Below are 13,948 nucleotides of genomic sequence, written 5' to 3' on the forward strand. Positions count from 1 at the left end.
ACTTCATAGTATTGGGTTGGCCAAAAAATTTGTTTCATTTTTTCTGTATGATGGTTCCAGTTAGTGATTTGTTGTCTTTAACTTCATTTGAGACAATTTTGTTAGATTGTATTGTGACAGCTGTCATATCAGCATGCGTTTAGAAAAACTTAACAAAATTCGTGTTTTTTTTGTGTGTAGCCATTTTAATATTGAAGGTGGAAGAAAATATGCAACATGTTCGGCATATTATGCTTTATTATTTCAAGAAAGGTAATAATGCAATTGAAATGCATGAAAAAAATTTGTGCAGTGTATGGAGAAGGTGCTGTGACTGATTGAATATGTCAGAAGTGGTTTGTGAAGTTTCTTGGTACTATTGATGTTTTGGCCAAATTATTCTTTGGTGTGGGGCTGTCTCATGCATTGGAAGATGTTTAGCATCACCCCTGGCCTCTAGCCACTAGAAGCCAATAGCGGGAGATTGCCAACATACTCAAAATATCCAAATCAATAAAATTATTGGTGGAAATGAAATATGCCTTTTATTTTACAGAAAAAACAAAATGGACTTTTTTGCCAACCCAATACTTAGTAGAGCGTGAACTTTCTATTCCCAATTCTTCCTGTCCAGAAAGTTAGCTTGGCTTCTTATGGAGGGGAAGGCAATGATTTCTGTGTTTTTATTGTTTAGTTTGTGTGTATAGTTGTGGAGGAGCTCTACTGACTGTCATTAACCACTAAATTTGTGCCTTATTCACAAAAGGGAAAGCCGTCATACAGAACTCCATCAACTGTTTGTTTTACCTGATTTTGCATACTAGAATGTATAGAAATAATTGGGTCTTAAGCAGAAACATTTCTATTTTCACAATTTGTTGCATTGTTTTTTTTTATTGTTGTTATTATAAAAGTCTTTGATTATCCTAGTTTAATCTTTTCAGTAACTATTCAGCAAATTAAATTTAGGTATCTAAGTGCTTCTAGGAACTTGAACTTATAAAATGTACTTTCAAATCTTAACTAACATTTCTGAATAAGTTATACTTAACTATGAACATTTTTATAAATGTTGAAGAGAGAAAAACAGGTGTAATGTCATAGCTAATATATTCTTTTTAGAACAAAAGGATCAGTTTTTGATAAAATACATTGACAGCAAAGTAGAGATGGTGTGTGACCTGTAATTTTTTTCTTAGTGATATAAAAATAAGTGTCTCAAATACAGTGTAATTAAAAGTTATAATAACTGTTTATGATTTCTTTGAATTTAAATTATGTCAAATTAAATAACTTAGATTAAAATTGCATTTATAATTAACCAGAAGTTTATAATTTTTAAACAAAAAGCATTTACCAAAAATTAGCCCAAAGAAAACCCACTAATTGAAATGTAAAAAGTTAAAGTAACCTTTAGTTAATGATTTTTATTTACTTTTATTAGAGAGAACTTAAATGCAAAAATAATAACCTGTATCTCTTTACATGTAGATGTTAATCCAATCAAAAGGTGACTGAAAATTACTTTATTTAGAAAACTGCAGTTCTTAAAATTTAGATTAGATATAATTTTTTAATTTTTTACAAATTATAAAAATGGCTCAATTATAAAATTCATAAAGATAATTTAAATTCAGAATATTTAATTTAAGATAATTTAAGCTCAAATGTATAATTATGAATAGCTTTGACTTCTTAACTATATGGGATTTGAAATAAGTCATATAACCTTTTAAGATAATTTTCATAATTAGGTGAGAACAAGACTTGAACTATCTCTATTTCATTTTCTTACTAATATTTGCAATTCAGTACTAGAGTTAATCCTTAATTGCTGAAAAAGAGTTGTCTATAACATGGTTACCAATTTTTTCCTGTGATGCAGTATGTACTAAGTTTTAAGGATGAACTATTCAAGAAATAAATGTTGGTTAAAAAGTTTAAAAATACAGCTTACTAGTGGGTGTGTGTGCATGCATGTGTGTGTAAAGGTACAGTTGATTTTTGGTGGATTCAGTGTTAATGGAAAAGAATAGCTGGTTAAACCTAGAAACTAATTAGAATTCATTTTCCTTGTGTAAAATGCATGCTCCTTCAGCAAAGGCATAAGGTTCTGGTGTGACCAGAGGACGAGACCCTTACTAGCACTGGATATGTGAAGAAGTAGTGCAAACATGGTGCGTTCTTTTCAGGTTGAATTTTAGTGAGATATGGAATGGGACACAGTAACAGAATTATTTTAAAATTATACTCAATGCCAAAGAAAATTAATGATTACTGTTAGCTATTTTGGGTTCCATTCCCCAACTCATATATGTACCACCTGTATTCACTGTCTGTTGGAGCAGTGTGTTCATTGTCTATTTATTAGGTGTGTCTTTGTGGGAAAGCTTACGGTTCCCTGACTTAAGATGTTAATCTTCCCATATCACTGATTTTAGTTATTAGAGTTTTCCTGTAATAAGCTCAACTCCTCTTTTGACAGATACAGAGGTAGATTACTAGACTCACCTGCTCCCAATTTTAAGCCATTTGCAAATGTTTATGATAAAGAATTTTGGCTTTGTGGCATTTGTATTATGGAGGAAATAAGTCTTTGCAGTTTGCTTTTACTTAAAAACATATTTTTAAAGTATATCAATCTTTAGAGTTAAACTTAAAAACTTATTTATGCTCATGTTTTAAATAGGAAAAAAGAAGTACCAGTGAAAAGTTTACAGTTATGAGAAACTTTTTTAATACATTAATGTGTGTATGTATCTTTTTTTTTTCTGGATCTTGAAATATGAGTATATAGGTATCTTTCTAAAGCCTGCATTTTTCTCTTACAAAGAAGACTCAAAGCAGCTAAGAAGAATACAAATGTGATTATAACTTCGGGTAAAAACTCAACAGGCACCTTGGCATATTTCATTTTTCTTAATATTTATATTGGAATGGGTTGGTGGTTAATTAAACTTGATATGGGCTGTCAAAATTTTAAATTAAAAGGCTTCATATTCTCATAGGCGGACCATGTGTGTGACTAAAATAATGTCTTTTTTTTCCCCTTCAGACTTCACCATAAATTTTCATCTTAAATCCATCTTTATTCTAAACCACCAAGTTAAGATATTTTGTAGCAGCTTGATATTATTACCATGATTAAGCACATGGGTTTATAAAAAGAGAAATTCACTTTCATCGGATTTTACAGAAGTCTTTTTTTGTCTGCAGTGGACTGGCAATTTAAAAAGTGGTTCTTCATCCCAGATAGTTTTGGTAGTATTTTGTTAGACCATCTCATTCATTTTTTTTTTGTATCTCTTGGCTGCTTTACATATTTTCTTCTTGTCTCTCTTAACTGCATTTTAGATAGGTTTTAAAAGTCTTTCTTTCCACTTACTAATTCTTTGTTTATATTGATTCTGCAGTTTAACTTTTACACTGAACTTAAAATTTTACCTGTGTTTTTTATTTCTTGTTTTACTTAATTCATACATATATGTATATTTTAAGCCTTTCTATTGCTCAAAACATCCTTAGTGAACAGTCTTTCCAATAATTGAAGAATCTGCAGTCTAATTTGTCTGTTTCATGTTTGTGTTGGCTGCCATTCATTGTGTCTTGTGTCCTTGTATGTTTTGTGATTAAAAATTTTTTTGAAAAGACAAAAATATTTGAGTTGAGCTTTTGGAAAGTTGTTGCTGACATTTTCACATGAGATTTATTGGATTATGCAAGTAGTGTGAATTTAGTGTGAGAACCTTTGTGATGGTTTCACTTTGTGGTTAAGTGTCAAGAGACTTAATGAAACATTCTTGAAAATACAAAATCAGAGACGGAGCACAGATTAGTGGTTGCCAGGGGTTAAAGGTGGTAGGGGTAAAGAGTAAGTATGATTATAGAGGGATAATAGGAGGAAGGTCTTTATGACCCTTTTTTTGCTGTAAACATGATGGGGTAGCCCTTTGGAGTAATGGCTTTATGTAGGTGTTTCATTTTGATAGACTTTAGAGTCTGCCTCCTGAGCTTTCCTTGTGTAGATGTCAAAAGGAAAGCTAAATTTCGCCGGTGATAGGCACATACCCTCAGGATGAAATCTGGTTTCTGGGTTTACCTTTTGTACTTCACTTTGTTAGAGCTTATGTGGATACTGGACTCACTTGCTGTCTAAACAGTTCATGAAGGTGCATTTTCCCACTAAATTTTAAAAGTTGGATCTAATATTAAGGTATCTAGTCTGTCATAGTGCTGGAGATCATTGTTCCCTCCCCTCTGTACTTCAGTTTTAGCAAATCTGTTGCTGTTTTGTGCCTGAGTTCTCTTATATTTGTTATTATAATACACTAATTTCTTTATCTCTTTGGTCTAACAGATGTCTGGTGTGGGCCCGTCAAAATCTGCACGCAGTTATGTTTTCTAGTCTTGTTTCCTGCTGTTCCTCCACTGGCCAAATTCTGGTTTATTAAAGACATGTGGTGTAGCCACCATTCGTTTACTCATGTCATTTTGACCTGTTTAAGTGCTGTCTCTTCTTTTGACTTCAACTGCTCCTTCTAGCACTGTTGACATTTTGGGTTGAATAATTCATCTTTGTTGAGGGGGCTGTTCTGTGCATTGTGGGACGTTAGTAGTATCCCTGCCTCCTACCCATTTGATGTAAATAGCACCTTCCATTTGTGACACCACAGACATTGCCAAATATCCCTTTGGGCGGAGGGGGCAAAATCTTCCATGGTTGAAAGCCACTCTTCTAGCACTATGTAACTTTGGTCTCAGTTGAAGATCCTGTCTGATTATTCCTGACTGTGGGTCTTACTTCTGGGTTTTCTGTACATCCTGCCTGGCTTGGAAACTTGCCACTTATTACATTTGGTTATGGAATTTCTTGCTCTCCCTCTCTGCTGTGTTTGTATGGGTGTCTGATTTTCCCAAGTTCTAGATGTTTTTGTTTGCTATTTTGGTCAACCCTCTATACTTGTTACTAGTTCTAAATATATGAATTGCTTGCTCTTTTTCTTATTTTTCCATTTTTATATGGTAGCAGTGGGGGTTTGGAAAACTGATTCATTCTAGAAAACGTGGAGAACTTTGAAGGCATTCTAAATTCTAATATTGTATTAATGATAATGAGACTTGCAGACAATAGAATTAATACCAATGTAATGGTAGTACGTATACCCAGTAATAACTGGAAATTCAAGACAGTATAAGACAGTTATAAGACAGATGTAATTTCCAGTAGATGTATCTATTGCACTTTATTAAGTAACCAGAAAAATGTGCAGTAGAATAGAAATAAAAAAATAGATTGAGAAATACAGAAAATGGAAGGATTTGTAGAAGCATGAAGTAGGAATGATTAGTTCTACAGAGTGAGATGAGCAAAGTAATCAGTCTGTCGAAGTAAATTGTTAGGAATGATGGATGTAGCATCTGGTTAGGAGTGACTTGTGTAAAGCTGACAAATGTGATATGTGAATGTTAGTAAGTTGCAAACAAGTTGGGCATAGAGAAGTGAGCTTCTTACTACCAACTAAGGGGAAACATGTATTTTTTGTACCAGTTGGGAAACATACAGCTCAGTTACAGATTTCTCTCCAACTTTAAAAAAATCATCAGCAAATTCCATGTAATAAAATGAAGCTTGAATCTACTTTTTATAAGGTGGTTTTCCTCATTAGGCCAAATGTGCATGAAAAATAATCATAAGCATAATGTGTTCATTGTAGAAAAATGAGAAAGTAATGAAAAGTATGGGGAAAGTGAAAGGTAGTTACAGATCCCAAAGCCTAAACCACTATTTTTGTTTAGGTTAATACTATTTTCTTGATTTTTATATGGTCTGAGTCTCTCTAGCTTTAGAAATATGATGTCTGCGCAAATATATACTGTGTGTATATATGTGTGTTTATATGTATGCATAGTTATATAAAATGGGTTCTTTTATATGAAATACTTTATGGCCTGTCCTTTTCATTTAATATTATGAACATTTCTCCATATGTATATTTTTTATATATGTCTATTTACATAGAATGGGTTATTTTATATGAAATGTTTTATAGCTCATTCTTTTTCATTTAGCATTATTAATACTTTTTATCAGGAAAGTTCTTGAAAGGGATATTAAGTGACTACACAGTATTCTATTCTGAGATTATCTCCACATTTATTTAAGCATTCACCTGTTAAACATTTAGGTTTTCTTTCATATGTGTGCACACACAAACACACACACGAATGTGCATAATATATATCATTTACAGTGAAGCAATCCCAGGAAAAATTTTGACTACATCTCCCATTTTTTCCAAAGAGTTGTGAACTCTGCTGTAGTCTGGCTCTTATATTTTGCCCTGCAAAATTCATTCTACTGTCTTCCCTAGTAAAAAGAGCTCGAATTTTATACCTGGCCATTATCATCAGTGTTGGAGACTATATTTCCTATCCTTCCAAGTGTTTAGGTGTGATCAAAACACTAAGTTCTGGTTTATAAGCTGTAAGCTGAAATATGAGTATTAGAAGAGAGCAGGGTGGGCCTTTCTTTCCCTTTTCTTTCTGCTGCCTGCGATGTGGATGTATTAGCTGGAGTTCCCGTAACCTTCTTGGAATCTGAGCTGACTTTAAATAGAACAGTATGTGGCGTAGCAAAAGGATGTAAGGAACTTGGACCCCTGATATTGGACCTGCCACATCAGCCTTTGATTGTCTACTTCCGGATGTTTGCATGACAGAATTTCTCTCCTTTTGTTTCTTCCTCTCTTAAGTTATTATACTATTGTTATTTAAATTTTCTTTTTTTGGCTGGGGAAGGATATGACCTAATCCTATCTGATTAAGGATACCATTGTTTAATGGCGTGTGTAGTAATGTGATAGGTCAAGTATAAAGAAACATGCATTATGTCATGACAGATTCTAGATCCAGGTTGAAACCAAAATCTGCTTTGAGACTGGAGAGAGATTAATTGGTATTGAAAAGAAAGCACTTAAAATGATACATAATTTCAGGGGCTCTTTGATAATTATATTGCTGTATTTTTCTTAAGTGCTTTTATTATCACAAATATTCTTTCAGAAAACACTTGATAGCTTTTAGGCGAGCCCTCCTCACCCCCCAGCTTTGCAAATCATTGAGGATTATATATCATATTATATTTTATCAGAATAATCCCTTGAAACCCTATTATTAAATACCTTGGCTAGTTACTTTGCTGAGGTTAACTCATAAACATGACTTTTTAATGCTCTCATATTAACTTTATTGGAAGAATTTTGATGAATCTACAGTTATAAAATGTTTTTTAATTTTATTTATGTTTTAGTATTGATTCTAAGGAAGTTATTCATAACTTAAGTGAGTAAAGGATACTATTTTTTAAAAAATAGTATCCTTTTTTGAGCAGTTTTAGATTTGTGGAATACTTGAGAAGAAAGTACATAGAGTCTCCATATACCTATTTTTTCTGAGGATACACATTTTCATCTAGGGTATTCCACTGCATATAATGTTATACATATTAAAGAAACTTGACTCCCCAAACCAAATCTATATTATTTTATAATAGGAAATCCATACACTACAACAATCATCAATCATTTTATTCTGATCCAGGGTTTTCCATCCTCAACACTATTAATGGTTTAGGCCAGATAATTCTTTGTTGTTGAGAGTCTGTCCTGTGCATTTGAAGATGTTTCCATCCTTGATCTCTACCCACTAGGTGCCCATACTATTCCCGGGTTGGGACAACCATTAGTGTCTCCAGACATTGCCAAATGTCCCTGGGGGTGAGCAAATAGCCCCTAGTTGAGAACCATTGCTGTAATCCATTTACATTGCCCTAGGGTTTGCTGTATGTTTCAGGTTGGGCTCAGATATAGGTCTCTAATTGAACAAACCTTCACAGGAAATTGGTATAGACAAAGTTAGACTCTCCCCTGCCACTGTGGATCTTCGGCAATATGCATAGCCTTACTGAGCCTCGGTTTTCTTTTTTTTTTTTTTAGTATATTTTATTGATTATGCTATTACAGTTGTCCCATTTTCTCCCCTTAGCTCCCTTCCACCCTGCACACCCCCTTCCACCCATATTCCCCCCCTTTAGTTCATGTCCATCGGTCATACATATAAGTTCTTTGGCTTCTACATTTCCCATGCTATTCTTACCTTCCCCCTGTCTATTTTCCACCTACCATCTATGCTACTTATTCTCTGTACCTTTTCCCCCTCTCTCCCCCTCCCCTGTTGATAACTCTCCATGTGATCACCATTTCTGTGGTTCTGTTCCTGTTCTAGTTGTTTGGTGTAAAAAAAACGTAAAATATTACCTAACTTGAAATGTTGTTTTGTCATTTCATTGAGAGAAATTATATAAAATAATTTTGATTGACTTTAAGGTCCTTCTCTTCAAATGTGATTTATCGTTTGGATTTATTCTCTTAAATGTGTCAAACACTCATTACAAAGGTCTTATTTCTTTCGGGGAAACTAATCATTAGTTAGATCCCATTAGTTTGGGATCTAATGGTTATGGATTTCCAGAGTATTATATCGTGGATGGTTAAAAAGTTCAAATAAATGTTCAGTGAAGACTGATTTATGAGGTCAGTTGTATTTTGACTCTTTGTGGTGCTCTAAATATATTGTCACTACATTCAACTTACAACAAATGATCTCATGGGCTCTTTCAAGGACGTTGAACTTCTCAAATTGAGGATAGCATTAGATGTCAGCCAGTTACTTTGTCCTTCAAAGTTTTTGTCTTCATGTCTGAAATCCCGCCAATTTTAACAGCTTGCGTGTCAGCTGGAGTAGAGGAAGCTGGCCTTTGTCAGCTTGTACTTAGTCCATTCAAGACTTACAAAGACTTGACATAGTTTTCAACTAATAATGTCCATATCCCATTACTACTTTATAGAATTATAAAGCATCATGTCCTAGTGAATGAAGTGCCATCTGTAATAATTAAGGTTATTCTTACTGTTCTACCCCTGCAGAAAAGTTTTAAAGCATTGGTGAAGGAAGATTTTGTGAATGAAGAAGACTTTCTTAAAAGGAAAATGATCAATGGCTGGCTGTATCACTATCATACTGTAAGTGTTGCTTTGATAAAGGAGTGTAAGTTAAGAATAAGTGTTCAATGTTTGGAGGGAAAATATGTTAGGCAAAGATATTATAAGTAAAATATAGAGAAGGATATATTATAATCATGTTAATAATTTATAGGAAGTAATCCTATGCAGTCTCTTAAAAATTGAAAATATGTTCTTATGTATTGAGATGATGATTTTACCAATAGCATTGAAAAATATTTCTAATTCTAACAAGGGTTGATCTGGTTTATGCACATTTGCTTATTTAAAACTATCAGAATCCAGAAAATCATTGGAGTTTGTAGGCTTCTGATTTGTTTGGGTGACTTATTGTTTAGGTTATTTTGCGGAATTATTTATTTGCTGATTTATTTATGTATTTCATTATTTATTTATTTGATTATTTAGTAAATTATTTATCTAATGAATTATTAATACATCTTCATGACATGCTTTAAATTATTTATAACTTAATTTTGAGTTTATTGCTTTTAGACGCTGCATTGTTACTGACTAGTTTAGATTTTTTTCTTTGTGGTTCTTTAAAATTAAAGTATTCGCTCTAAGGCAAAAATATATTCATTGCAATGCCTGTGATTTTTTTTAAAGTAATTTATGGTACAGATAAAATTTTACTTATGCTTTAGCTCCAAATTTACCTGTTTAGGGTTATCAGTGATAGAATGTGTGTTTGTGTATATTCATCCTAGAGTGACTTACAAATTAATGATATAGCCTATTGTTTGTCAACTGAGATTGAACATCTAAACGTTTGTCCACATTATCCTTTGTATCTCTAAAGGACAGGTATGTATTTCTTACTTTCTTTAGAATAGATAATGGAGTCCTAGTTATTTTATTTTAGTGGCAAATCTAATTTTACTCCTGGAAGATTTTTAGGAAAGTTCAGAGAAATGAAGTCCAACTTAGATTTGGATCCCTGAGATAAAAATTTGACTGACGTCACCTTTGTTTTTAAATCCCTGTTACATGTGGTTTGGAAAACAGCACTATCTTTATATGAATTTTTATGTCAGTCCTAGTGATATATTTATTTCAAAGCTTATCTCTTATGGAAAGTTTTACACCACTTTATTTTAATGAACTAAAATGGACAAAGGTCTTTATAAATGCAAGCTATAGTTTCTCTTACCTTAGAGAATAATTCTTGTATGTAAAGTTTCTATTTTTAACCAAATAAGGTATATCTTCTGTCTCTGACTCTATTTCTTGAGATAGTGTCTTCTTCAGGCTCGCATGCTGACTGGGTTTCATGAACAGGTTAAAATGCTTGTCTGGGTAAAAGAGCATCATGTGCACAGCATGGTCTTTGGTGTTTGCCTGAGGTGAACGACTGTGGACTTTGTAGTTTCAGCGTTTTAGAGAGAAGTGGCATTGTGCATTGCTCATAGGATACTGTTGAAATACAGTGAAAATGGCCTCTGTAGACAAGTCTCACTATAGAATTGTAAATTATGCATATTTATATTCAAATTTCTTGTTTTGAAATATTGACTATATGAATGTTTAATTAGAATATTGCTTTGGTATCTTCATATAATTGCCATAAAGGAAAGTGGTTTCTTTTGATTTGTGTACATGGGTTTAAAAATGTGTGTAACTGTATATATCAGTGACTTTCCCATTCTGGAGATGAACAACCATAGATATTGTTAGATATGGAATTTTATTTTAAAATGTGCTTCAGTATGCTGTTGTGGGCTTCTTTAGAAGAAAAAAGCTTCCTTTGCACTGTTGAATAAGATCTATATTAATTGTCATGATAATATTTCCAGTGTACACTATTAGGAAGTATTTTTGAACTACTGCCTTTGTCATCTAGGAAGATACACATATGTGTGAGCACACATATGCACATACATGTGAGTTTTCCCCCTAACATCAAAATAAATTTTCAGGACTTGTTTTTGAAAGGAGACATTAATGGAGATTATTGTATTCTCCATTAATGTCTCGTATTAGCTAGTATTTATTGAGCCCTTACCCTGTGCAAATGCCATGCTCATATCTTTTAATGGACTGTTGTTACTCTTCACAGTGAGATAACTACAGTTATTATCTTCATTTTACAAGTGAGGAAACAAAGACTTAGAGATGCTTGCCACTCAGCTAATAGTGAGTGATGGTGCTGGGATTAGGACTCACTCAGTTTGATTCTCAAGGGTCTTTCTTACCCATGACAGTTTTGTATGTGTTGTTGGTATAATGTAGGTTTTCACCAGAGTTGTTTTATTTATTTATTCTTTAAAGTTATTTATCTCTGATAGGCTGAATTTGCTAACTGCCTTCACTTTGCATAACACTTGGTCATCTTTTTTGAACAGTAGGCAGTACTTGAGCTTCTTGAATTTTCTGATTTTATTCCTCTTGTAAGCTTGTATATAGTGGACTGGAATTATATACTGAAGAAGAATTTGTGCCTAAGGGAGGTTATACGTTCACCTGGTAGATATGTAAGATCAGATCTTTTGACTTTTAAGCCCAAGATCATTTAGAGGGCTCTGTCAGGTCAAATCTGATTTTCTTATTAGAATAATGGCATTATTATCAGGTTTATATATATATAGAGAGAGAGAGAGAGATATGTCTATATAGTTAGAAGAATGATTCTAAGCTTTTATAGAAATGTTTACAAACATACTATTAAATTAACTCAATATAGTGTTTAAATGCACACTTTAATGTTTAAATATGTGCATAACAAGGACAAGAAAGTAACCAATTGTAATTTTAAACACTTAAATGTAACTATTTAAAAGACTTTGCGGAACCTCAAAGAATAAGGAAAACTGTGACTTTGGTGGGAGGCTAAGGAAAAAGATCTTTCCCACCCTGTTTACAACCAGCGGATAAAGGGAAACCTTCACCCTGGGTCTGAAACACAAAGAACATCAGAAAACACTTGAGTTAGAGTTAGACCAGCAGCAGAGTTTGGGTGATGTTGCTTGAGTGCCATAAGTAACTGCATCTGAATGAATGGTAGGGTACTGTGTGAATCACTCAAAGTTTTAAGTTAGATTTTTCAAATAATTAATGTTATATTAGAAAATTCTCAAAACCCCTGATTTAGGTAACATAAAATAATGTCATAGCTAGAACGAACATAATTTACCGTCCAATTCAGGACAGTGTTGAGAGTGAAAGGGTGTGCTGTAATCTGCCAGGGCAGTGGGTACAAACTAGGTGGCATCTCAGCAAAATTGGGAACCACGTGCACCCTAGTATAGTGATACTGCAAATTCCTATTGAATAATTTCTAATAGTCATATATAATGTATTTCTAAGAGGAATCTTAATTCACATGCAGTATCTTTAAAAATGTACTGTTGTATGATAAAACTAACTTCCACTATGATAGGTTTTTGATAGCCAAGCAAGGCAGTTTGTGACTATGACTTTTATAAAGCATGACTGATGTTTTACAACTTTTGGAACCTATTTTCAAGGTGAAAATAGAAAGGTATTACTATTGGGAAGAAAAAGATAAGTATGATAAAGTTGGTTATAATATAGTAGATAATTCTGAAGTTTTTCTTCATAGCATACAAGGATTTTTTGTGCTTGTCTTACCTTATAAATATTCTATTTTTAAAAAGTACTCTGATGATATATTTGACATTGTACTGAAAACAGATCCTATTTGTTATACCTTAGGAATTTATAATTTTATGTTGGATGAATCAGTGGTCTTTTTTCCCTTAAAAAACCATTTTACATATTATATATATTGATAAGTTGACAGCTTTGCCAAAACATTTTTGAAAACAACTGTTTTTCCTTGGTGAATTTCTGTGTGTAAAAATAAGAATACCTAGAAAAGAGTTGATTAAAGGTTTCTTTTGGGGTGTGTGTGAGTGTGTGTGTAGTTTTCTTTTCAGTTTCCCCTTGACATGTACTTATCTAACATGGCATATTACATTATTAAAGTCATAATTGGATTATTAAATTAAATTTCTAGTTAATTTGCACTTAGGTTATGGATGATTTGTTAAGTTGAACTAGCTAACCACACTGGCATATTTGTATTTGAATGTACATTAAAAAGAAAAATCCTCATGCAGTCATTCTTAGTCATTCATATGTATAAATTAGAACTCTTTTTGTTCAGAAAGGCCTATTGTGCTTAGTAACAAAAGTAAGAGTTTTCATATATTCTGCCTGGAGTTTTTTATAGTCTGAAGCACTTCATGAACTACCTACCTCTATAGTTTTAAGACTATAACATAGCTTATGCGTTGGCTCTGAGAGTACCTCCTTTATAGTTATGACAAGTGAAAGTACAGCCAAAGGTCATGTTAAACGTAAGATTTCCTTCATACCTCATCTATTTTGTGGATAGTGTGTGAAGTAGTTTGGGTCCCTGTATTGATACTTTCAGAGAGCAACCCAAAAGATTGTTTCCCATGGAAGTGTTTCAAATATCTTTCCTCCTATCTCCCATGTGGTTGCAATATCTGGCATGAATGTGCATTTGAATTCTGGACTAATTAAATAGAGCCTTATTAAATTAGAGTTTGTACAATAAAAAGGGCTTTTGTACTGCTAGGATTTTGTAGGGCACTACAAAATAATACTGATATGTAGAGGTCTTTAGTAGTATTGAATACTCTGACTAAATGCAGTGTTTTAGTTTTGACCACCTTAGTATTGATATTGCTCACTCAAACAGTAGATACCAAATAACATACCAACAATAGCAAAAACAGAACATGAAATCACACAAATGGAATTACATGAACAAAGCATGCCTATACATATACAACCTACTGATCAGATCCTATTTTTGACTTTAATTTATTAGATAAGTAAAATTTAGAATGCTGAAAAGGTCATATATAGGAAAGTTTTCTATTAAAAGCTATATACTG

General features: G+C 32.8%; 1 protein-coding gene across 1 annotated transcript in view; it reads left to right on the top strand.

Moving 5' to 3' along the window:
- TBC1D5 (TBC1 domain family member 5) overlaps positions 1 to 13,948 on the top strand; it is a 482,939-nt gene that overhangs the window by 24,321 nt on the left and 444,670 nt on the right. Inside the window, exon 2 of the mRNA XM_028518682.2 lies at positions 8,964 to 9,059. The gene's annotated coding sequence lies outside the window, so the exon portion shown is untranslated. The remainder of the gene's footprint in view (positions 1 to 8,963; positions 9,060 to 13,948) is intronic.

Source organism: Phyllostomus discolor, chromosome 7, assembly GCF_004126475.2.
Source record: "Phyllostomus discolor isolate MPI-MPIP mPhyDis1 chromosome 7, mPhyDis1.pri.v3, whole genome shotgun sequence".
Lineage (NCBI taxonomy): Eukaryota > Metazoa > Chordata > Mammalia > Chiroptera > Phyllostomidae > Phyllostomus > Phyllostomus discolor.